Source organism: Triticum aestivum, chromosome 3A, assembly GCF_018294505.1.
Source record: "Triticum aestivum cultivar Chinese Spring chromosome 3A, IWGSC CS RefSeq v2.1, whole genome shotgun sequence".
Classification (NCBI taxonomy): Eukaryota; Viridiplantae; Streptophyta; class Magnoliopsida; order Poales; family Poaceae; genus Triticum; species Triticum aestivum.
In genome coordinates, this window is record NC_057800.1 from 677,301,397 (window position 1) to 677,311,351 (window position 9,955).

Consider the following 9,955-nt stretch of genomic DNA (forward strand, 5'->3'; position numbering starts at 1 on the left):
ACTGGAACCGGGACTAAAGGACCCCCTTTGGTCCCGGTTGCAGCCATGAACGGGGACCAATGGTTGTGGGCCCGGAGCGAGGCCCATTGGCCCCGATTCGTGTTTGGAACCGAGACCAAAGGGTCCAGACGAACCGGGACCAATGCCCCACGAGGCCCGCCCGGCCCCCTAGCCTCATGAACCGGGACCGTTGCCCGCATGGGGTCCCGGTTCGTGACTGAACCGTGACTAATGGGCTGGCCCGGCCTGGACCAAAACCCTGTTTTCTACTAGAGGATGATGACAGCGACAAATCCCTCTCTTCGGAGCCACGAATGGACTCCTGATTAGGGCTCTCGATGAAGAATAGGAAGTGGCGACGGCTTCATATCATAAATGTGATGAAACTTAAGAGTGAATTTATAGCCTCGGAATTAGGCCAAGAGGGCGCTTAGGGGCCCCACATGGACACGTGGCGTGGCCTAGGGGGTGGTCGCGCCACCTGTCCATGTGGCCACCCCTTGGCCCCTCTTCGTTAGTTTCTTGCTCTAGTATTTTTATTTATTCCAAAATCATTCTTCGCAAAGTTTCTTCCAATTACAAGAACTTTTTATTTTTGCATAAAAAACAACCCAAGGTAGTTCTGCTGAAAACAGCTCCAACCCGGATTAGTTTCAATCAAATCATGCATATTAAGGGGCAAGACAAGAGCAAAACTGTTTGAAAAGTAGATACGATGGAGACACATCAATTGATACGTTCATTTTGCATCATATTTTCCTACTATTATTTATTATTTTTGGATTGATATTTCACTTTGTGATGCAATTCTAATGCCTTTTCTATCTTATTTGCAAGTTTTACATGAGGAGGGGGATTGCCGACAGCTAGAATTCAGGACCTGAAAAAGGCTACATCAGAGATAACTATTATGCACAACTCCAAATGACCTGAAAATTTGTAGAGAATTATTTTGAAACATATAAAAATACTGGAAGAAGAATTACCGAGGGGGCACCAGGGAGCGACGAGCTTAGGGGGTGCGCCCACCCCCTGGGCGCGCCCTGTGAGCTCGTGGGCCCCCTGGCACATAATAATTCAAATTTTGCACTCGGCTATAATTTGTACACATATTGTGTAGTATGTGGGTGCTTACATTATAAAACAATGAATGAATTAACAACATTTCCCTTAAATAAGAAATAAAATGAAACAAAAATTAAAACAAAATCAAAAGAATGAAGTTTTTCTATGGAAGAATGGATTAGTGGCATTGGTATTGCCCTTTAAAAGAAAGGGAATTAAAAGAACCGATAATGAAAAAAATGCACACAAATTATGCCGAAATTGCGCTTTTTTCATAATATGCAAGAATAAGTATATAATTGTGAAATTTTCGTGAAACTTTCTAAGGAGGCATGGATTAAGGGCATTGGTATTATCCTTAGAGAATATAGAAAAGAAATGAAAACTATAACAAAATCAAAATAATGAAGTTTTCTAAGAAATAATGAATTAGTGATATTAGTGTTATCCATCCAGATGTAAGAAAATGAAAAGAAAACAAATAAAAAATTGGAAAATAGTTTTCACAAAAAATATGTTTTTATAATATGCAGAAATAAACTTATAATAGTGAAATTTTCGCAATAAATAAGTTTTTTAAGAAGGAATTAGTTATTGGTGTTGCTTTTACTCTTAAAGAAGAAGAAAATCAAGTAAAACCAGAAACTAAATAAGAATATTTTTTTGAAGGAAATAGTAGCATTGGTATTGTCTATACATTTATACTCACCCAACATCCAAAAATACTCATATAAAAATGACAAAAAGAAAGAAAACTAAAATCAGAAACACATACAAATGTCGAATATTAATGTGGACTATGTCTCATATCGGAGGTCCATCTTTGTCTTACAACGAACGCACACACAACACACACGCATGCATAAAAAGACTAACGCCCACAAAAATGAAAATAAAAGATGCAGCGTATACAGGCATGGCATCGCTTCATACAACGCGCCCAAAGCTAACCAACTGACAATCATCATCACACAATACACACATGCATGTTTGGAGGTAAAAAACCCGACTAAACCAAAAGAAGAAACTGTTATATTATATATAGCTAAACTGATGAAAGAAACTAGACTTATAGCCAACCTTGCTGTATAGCTGACTATAAATGATATGACAATATCATATGGCCAGCTGTTGACTATATTCTTAAGGGCATCTTCAATGCTGACCTGCAAACCGGACATTGCATCCGTCCGCGGATAGGGGGATCAATCCATGAATACGGATGCGGTAGACGGCCATCCAAAGCTATCCGCATACATTTCAAATCGGCTTTAAACAAACCAGACAAATTACATGCAACGCGGATGATTTTCATTCAAACCGGATGAAAACATTTACGTTTCAGGCATATTTTAACTAAACTATATCTGGCTACGATAAAACTACTCTACGTCGGCCGTGGCGGATCTCTACTTCCATGACATGTCTTCCCTATGTCCAGCAGCTTGCTCATCAAACTGTTGGGAACCTTTGAGGGATATGCTTCAGCGAGAGGGGAAGAATAGTCATTCTCCGCTTGCGTGAAGCACTGACCAAGGTTGATTTTTGGGTGGGGGAAGACGGTCGCCGTGGTCTACGCCCGCGCTCATCGGGCAAGACAGCGGCTATGTGGTGGCGGTGGCCTTTGTGGGAACTAAACGGCGGTGGCCTCCCATGATCTACTTTTTTTCGCTGTCTGCGGTGGTCGTGGACGTGTAGGCCTCCATCGACATGGCTTCTTTCCTCACCTGCCCGACGCGTTGCCACCATTACTCGTGACGGATTTGACGGGAGACGACGTTGTCTAGCATGGATGGGCGAGGATGGGTGGTGATGGCGATGGTGGTGGCGCCAGATCCAGAGGGTTTGCTGGCAAGCCAGCCAGTATCAGCCTGGCTTGCCGGCTAACCCAGACAACTGCAATGTCGGAGAACTCATTCTTCTGTTCATTGGAGGCCATGACGAGTGTTGTACAACGAGGAGATAGAGAGATCAGACATAAGATGCAGTTCTTGCCCGGCGCCTAGACGCATTTATATAGCGGACAAATACGAGGAGCCAGACGGAGAGGTGTTTAATGCGGGTCGGTACAATAACAACGTGTGGCGCTTGGAGTGTCGGAGTAGGTTCCTCGACACGGTAAGTTTAATGAAGGTAGGCGGGCGGGCGAGCGGATGTCGTTTTAATAGGGAGATAAGGCGTGCGTAGTCGGCGAGTAGCAAGCGGCGCTCTCAACCGGCGATCCGTTTCAATGCTGGCTCCAGTGAGCAGTCGTGTCCATTCTAGACCGACATGAATGTGGGCATTTTGGCTTCTTATGGGAAAACGCATGGACGCGTGAAATGATTTTTTGATGGGCTAGGTTAGTCACACACAGGGTGACAACGCTCCAGCCACCGCAAAGTCTCAGCTTGTCTCTAATTTACGAGAATGCATCCGAACAATCAAAGGATCAATAGAAAATCATGGTGGATGATAAAACATATCAAAATAGCGTGGTCTAAACGGTTGTGGGTGACCCTAATCATGCTCTTAGGGCATCTCCAGTCACGCCCCCAGGAAAGCCTCCTCAGATGTTTTTTTTGCGCCGGCGCCGAAAAAACGGCCCAGTTGCGTCCTCAGGAGCCCGATTTTCGCCGGCCTGGGCCGAAAACAGCGCCGGCGGATTCAGGCCGAACCCGGCGCGCTGGGGGGCGCCCGGGGGCGCCGGGGCGAACTGTTTTGACACGAAAAAGCCGCGGGCCAGCCGCGTCAGGGACACGGCGGCTCGTCTTCTCCCCAACTGCCTCGGTTCCTGCGGGGAATCACTGGCAAGGCTGCTGCCAGTCAGCCTTGCCATTGATTCCTCGCGGGCGGCGCGTCTCGGGACGGCGCGCCGACGCCTCCCCTCCCTCGCACACGTACACACGGCGCGGAGCGGCTATAAAAGTCGGCGGTTCTCGCCGGTGCCCACACCAGACTCGCCCCTCGCCGCCGCCCAGCCCCCCTCTCTCCGTCGCCGTCTTCCTCTCCCGAGCGCCACCGGCAGCCCCTCTCTCTCCCTCTCTACCACCACCGAGTCCGTCGCCATGGCAGAGCGCTTCCCCGGAGACGAGGCGGCGGCGTACGGCTTCGGCCGGCGTTCGCTCCGCGAACAGGAGTCCTGCCTCCTGTTCCAGGCGAACATCCCGGCGCCGCCGGACATGCGCGCCGGGCCGACGGGGTGGCGGCTCAGCGACGGGGGAGTGCCCATTCCCCCGTTACCCGACGCCGTGGCGAAGCCCACGTACTTCGCCGAGGAGGTCGAGGTCGCGCGCACCTCCCTGACCGACGACGAGCGCTCCCTCCCCCAGTACGCCGCCGGCAATCACGCGGCTTGGGCTGCGTACTTCCAGCGCCGCCAGCAGCAGCGCCTGGCCTCCACCAACGACGCGCCGGTGGTCAGCGGCGTGAAGAACAGCGTGGGGTGCCACCTGTGGTGGGGCGTTCCGGGCTGCATGCTGGAGGGCGTGCTGACGCACCTCGACGGCGGCAACAACCCGTCGTTGACCTATCCTGCGACGGGGGCCGCCCCGTCGCAACTCCGACGCGCATGGGCGCCAAGGAGGTTCGCCTCCTCCTCGTCTTCCTCCTCTCGCTCATCTTCCCACTCCTCCGGTTCTCCGGCGCTTCTCGGCGTCAAGGCCGAGCCCGCGGCGGAGACGCCAATCGATCGGCGCACTCGCAGCGTCGACATCGTCATCAACGAGGGCGGCCGGCGCGCCCCCTCCTCGCCGGCTCCTCCGCGCTTCGTCAAGCCGAAGACGGAGCCGGGGCTGGCACCGGTGGAGGCGGAGTTCGACGACGACGACGCGATCCTAGAATGGGCGCGCCAGGACTCCATTGCGATGGAGAAGGCGCGCCGGGAGAAGGAGAAGGAGCGCCAGCGCGCCGCCCTACGCCGCTTCGAGGAGTGCCGACGCGGCCGCGTTGAAGACGGGGTCGTCGTCTTATGCGACAGCGATGATGACGACGTGCCGCCACCAGTCCGCCATGGTGACGCCGGACACACTACTAGAAAAAGGGCTATAGATGGGATTGACACTAATGGCGCACCAGACATGCGGTGCGCCATTAGTATATACTAATGGCGCACCACCTTCGGATACGCCATTAGAGTTAAAACTACTAATGGCGCATCTGGCCCATGGTGCGCCATTAGTATCAAAAAAAAATTTAACTAGTGCGCCTGTCCAAACATACTAATGACGCATCCAGACACAGTGCGCCATTACTAGTTGTAACTAGTAATGGCGCACCTGCCGGAAAGTGCGCCACTAATGTTGTTTTTTTAATTATATTTTTATTCCCTTTTTTGCAAAACTACTAATGGCGCACTGTTCCACCGTGCGCCATTACTAGTTTAAAATAGTAATGGCGCACTGTGGGACAGTGCGCCATTAGTATGTTTTTTTTTGCAAAACTACTAATGGCGCACCACGAGAAGGTGCGCCATTAGTACCTTGGATTACTAATGGCGCATTTAGATTTGGTGCGCCATTAGTAAGTGGGCAGCAACAAGATATTTTGGACAGCCTCTCCTACCCACACTCACTTTCTCCCCACTTCATTCTCTCCACCTCCTCCTTGTCTCGGGTGCCTCCTCTTTTTCACCTCATTTCCACCATAGATTCATTCAATTTAAGTGGTTAAATTACCTTGTTTTGATAGGTAAGTAAGGGGGAAGCTATATTTATGTTGTTCTCCCTACAACAATGTGCACATGCACTTTTTATGGCCTAGCTAGATCTATGTATGTTCGTGGTGTTGCATATGTTTGTGGTGTTGCATATGTGTTTGTGTTTGGAGGTGTACCGGTATTTGAAATGCGATAGTTGCCAATATTTTGCCGGAATGTTGATTCATTTCCTTTTCAGCGAGAATTTTGGCATTAAGCATTTTTTTTGGTCCTATTTTTAGGGAAAGTCATGCCAAATTTTTTCTTGGTTCTAAAATATCGTTTTGCTCTACCCCGCAGGCGACCATGGTCCGCATGATGACCGAAGGCATCGTGAATAGGTTTTTGAGGTCCGCGAAGGCCGAGATGCTTCAAAAGAACGAGCCGGAGATAAGATGTCCGTGTCAAAGATGCAAGCTGAAGAGCCTTATTGCGGACACGGAATCCGGGCAGGTGCGGGACCACCTGCTCTTGCGTGGTTTCATGGATGGCTATCGGTGGCAAGGTGATGAAGATGACTACGAAGTCATCCATGGGGGCCGGGCAAGAAATGAGGAAGGGCAGCAAGACAACCACCGCGGCTCGGGCGGGCGAGAAGACGAAGAATCCCCAGGAGATGATCACGACGGTGATGCTGTACACAGTCATCATGTAGAAGATGCAGGACATGATGATGAGGAAGATGCCGGAGCAGACGACGGGCATGATCATGAAGATGATGATGCCGGCGGAGCAGACGACGCTGGACCATTGATGGGATGGGTGCAGGACCCTCATATTCAAGAGCTGCTTCTCAAGCAGACGGATAACGCAAGAGCTGCCGCCCGAGAGAAAGCCAAGATGGATCAACTTGAGTTAGACGCGGTTACTCCATTGTATGAAGGATGCAGGCCCGAGGATACCCGCCTGAAAGTAACGCTCATGGCTCTGGAGATGAAGGTAAAACACAAAATGACCGACGCATGCTTCGACGAGAACATGTCATTCTGGCACGAACGTCTTCCCAAGGGGAACAAGCGCCCGACCAGTTTGGAGGAGGCAAAGAAAATCGTGTGTCCTCTGGATTTACCGCACGTGAAATACCATGTGTGCATGAACAATTGCATCATTTATCGGGACGAGCACGCGGAGTCTACCATATGTCCGGTGTGCGGCGTCACTCGATACAAGAAGAGGAAGAAAGCTCCTCGAAAAGTGGTGTGGTACTTTACGATCACTCCTCGTCTGCAGCAGAATTTCGCGGACCCTAAGGTAGCAAAGCTCCTGCGTTGGCACGCGGATAGGGAGGAGAAGAAGCGAGAAGATGACGCAAATGATCCGGAGATAGATAAAAAAGACAAGATGCTGAGTCACCCTAAGGATGCGAGCCAGTGGCAAGCGATGAACTTTGAAGACCCAGAATTTGGGAACGATCCAAGGAACATCGTGCTGGGCGCGAGCACCGATGGAGTCAATCCGTTTGGCAGCCAGAGAAGCACACATAGCACCTGGCCTGTGTTTGTGTGGATGTACAACCTTCCCCCCTGGTTGTGCATGAAGAGGAAGTACATTCACATGAGTATGCTAATTGAAGGACCGAAACAACCAGGGAACGACATCAATCTGTATCTGGGGCTGCTGAAAGAGGAGCTTGACATGCTGTGGAAAACACCAGCCAATACGTGGGACGCCGCAGAGAAAGAATATTTCCCTATGAGAGCCGCGCTGCTCACGACGGTGCACGACTATCTCGGTTACGGATATGTCGCGGGGCAGGTGGTCCACGGATTTTCTGGATGCGTCAGGTGCATGGATGACACAACGTATCGCCAGCTAGATAGAGATCCCGGGTCTTCGAAAACCGTGTTCATGGGACATCGAAGGTGGCTTCGCGATGATGACCCGTGGAGAAAACGCAAGGATCTGTTCGATGGTGAAACCGAACCCCGAGGACGCCCGCGTACGAGGAGCAGCGAGGAAATAGACGAGCTGTTGAAAAATTGGAAAGACTGCCCACTGCCGGGAAAGAAGCAAAAGGCGCCAGAGCTGGGAAAGAAGCGAAAGGCGCCAGAGCCGCTGCTGAAGGTATGGAAAACGAGGTCTGTTTTCTGGGACTTGTCGTACTGGAAGATCCACCGTGTGCCTCACAGCCTTGATGTCATGCATATCACGAAGAACGTGTGCGAGAGTCTGCTTGGTACCCTGCTCAACATGCCAGAGAGGACCAAAGATGGGCCGAAAGCAAGGGCAGACTTGAAATCAATGGGCATCAGGCAGGAGCTTCACACTATATATGATGATGATGATGATGATGATGATGATGATGATGATGATGATGATGAGGCGAAGCAGGACACGGAAAGTCGTCGCAAAGGCAAGAAGGCCAAGAAGACCGGAAATGACTACCCTCCCGCGTGCTTCACTCTAAGTCAGGAGGAGATCGAGCAGTTTTTCACCTGCCTCGTAGGAGTAAAACTTCCTTACGGTTACGCGGGGAACATAAGTAGATACCTAGACCCAGCGAAGCTGAAGTTCAGCGGGATGAAGTCTCACGACTGTCACGTGCTGATGACGCAGATACTTCCAGTTGCAATCCATGGGATCATGGACGCGCACATCCGTGAAACACTATTTGGCCTATGCAACTTTTTCGACGTCATCTCTCGGAAGTCTGTTGGCGTGAGGTAACTCAGAAGGCTACAGGAAGAGATCATGGTGATACTATGCGAGCTTGAGATGTACTTCCTGCCCGCATTCTTCGACGTTATGGTGCATCTGCTGGTCCATATCATGGACGATATCATCCAACTCGGGCCGACGCTCCTGCACAGCATGATGCTGTTCGAAAGGATGAATGGTATCATCAAAGGATACGTTCCCAACATGTCACGTCCAGAGGGAAGTATAGCCAGGGGCTTTCTGACCGAAGAGTGCATCTCCTACTGCACGAATTATCTAGGCATCGAGAACCCCGTTGGTCTGCCCGTCAACAGGCACCTCGGCAGGCTCGCTGGATGGGGTCACCGTGAGGGTCGCCGCGAAATGCATGTCGACTTCGAGGGTCGACTCGCCGACTTTGAAAGAGCAAACCTAGTCGCGCTACAACACATAGACGTGGTCGATCCTTGGGTGGTAGAGCACAAAACCTTTATTAAGAAGACGTACAATGACCGAGGCCAACAGGGGACGGACGGAGATATACTCAAAGAGCACAACTCATGTTTCACGCGTTGGTTCAAGCAGAAGCTTCTGTCGTACCCTTTACATGAGGATTCTTCCGCAGAAGAACAACTCATATTCGCCTTGTCACAGGGCGCCGAGTACAACCTGATGACCTATGAGGCGTACGATATCAACGGCTACACATTCTACACCGAGGCCAAGGACATGAAGAGCGATGGTTATCAGAACTCCGGGGTAACGATGGAATCCTACACCGGTAACGACAAGGACAGATACTACGGAAGGATCGAGGAGATCTGGGAGCTGAGCTACGCTGGAGAGAAGGTCCTGATGTTCCGTGTCAGATGGGCCAAGAGCGTCCTAAAAGAAGACCGGTATTTCACCACCATGGTTATACCCGAAGCCAAATCCAAGACCGCGGGTGCAAACGTCACCGCGAAAAATGAGCCATGGGTACTGGCTTCCCAAGTGGACCAATGCTTCTTCATTACCGACCCGTCAAAGCCCAGTCGTGTTGTCGTGAGGAGAGGCAAAAGGAAGATCATCAGAATGGATGGAGTAGCCAATGAGCAAGACTTCGACAAGTATGGTGACCCGAGGATCGAACATGACGACGATGATGAAGTAGCAGCATACACCACAAGAAGAAGCAGGACCACCCTACCTAAAGGACATCCGTTCCACAGAAGAACTCCATTTGCGAAAAAGAAGGGCAAGAAGATTGTGAACAGATAGCTAGCTAAGATCGATTGTATTTAAATCGTAGCCTTCATTTCCCGATTGTATTTCATGGGCACTTTTTGAACTATCATGAATATTTTTAAATTTCATGGACACTCGATCTCGATCCCCCTCCATCTCGATCGCTATCCCACCTCACCAGATCCGGTCCCCCTCGCCGCCGAGCACCCCCCGGTCCACCGGCCGCCGCCGCCGACCCCCGCACCCTCGATTCCCCTACTCAACCGCCGCCGCCGACCCCCCGCACCCCTCCCCTACTCAACCGCCGCCGCCGACCCCCCGCACCCCGCGCACCCTCCCCCGCTCCACCGG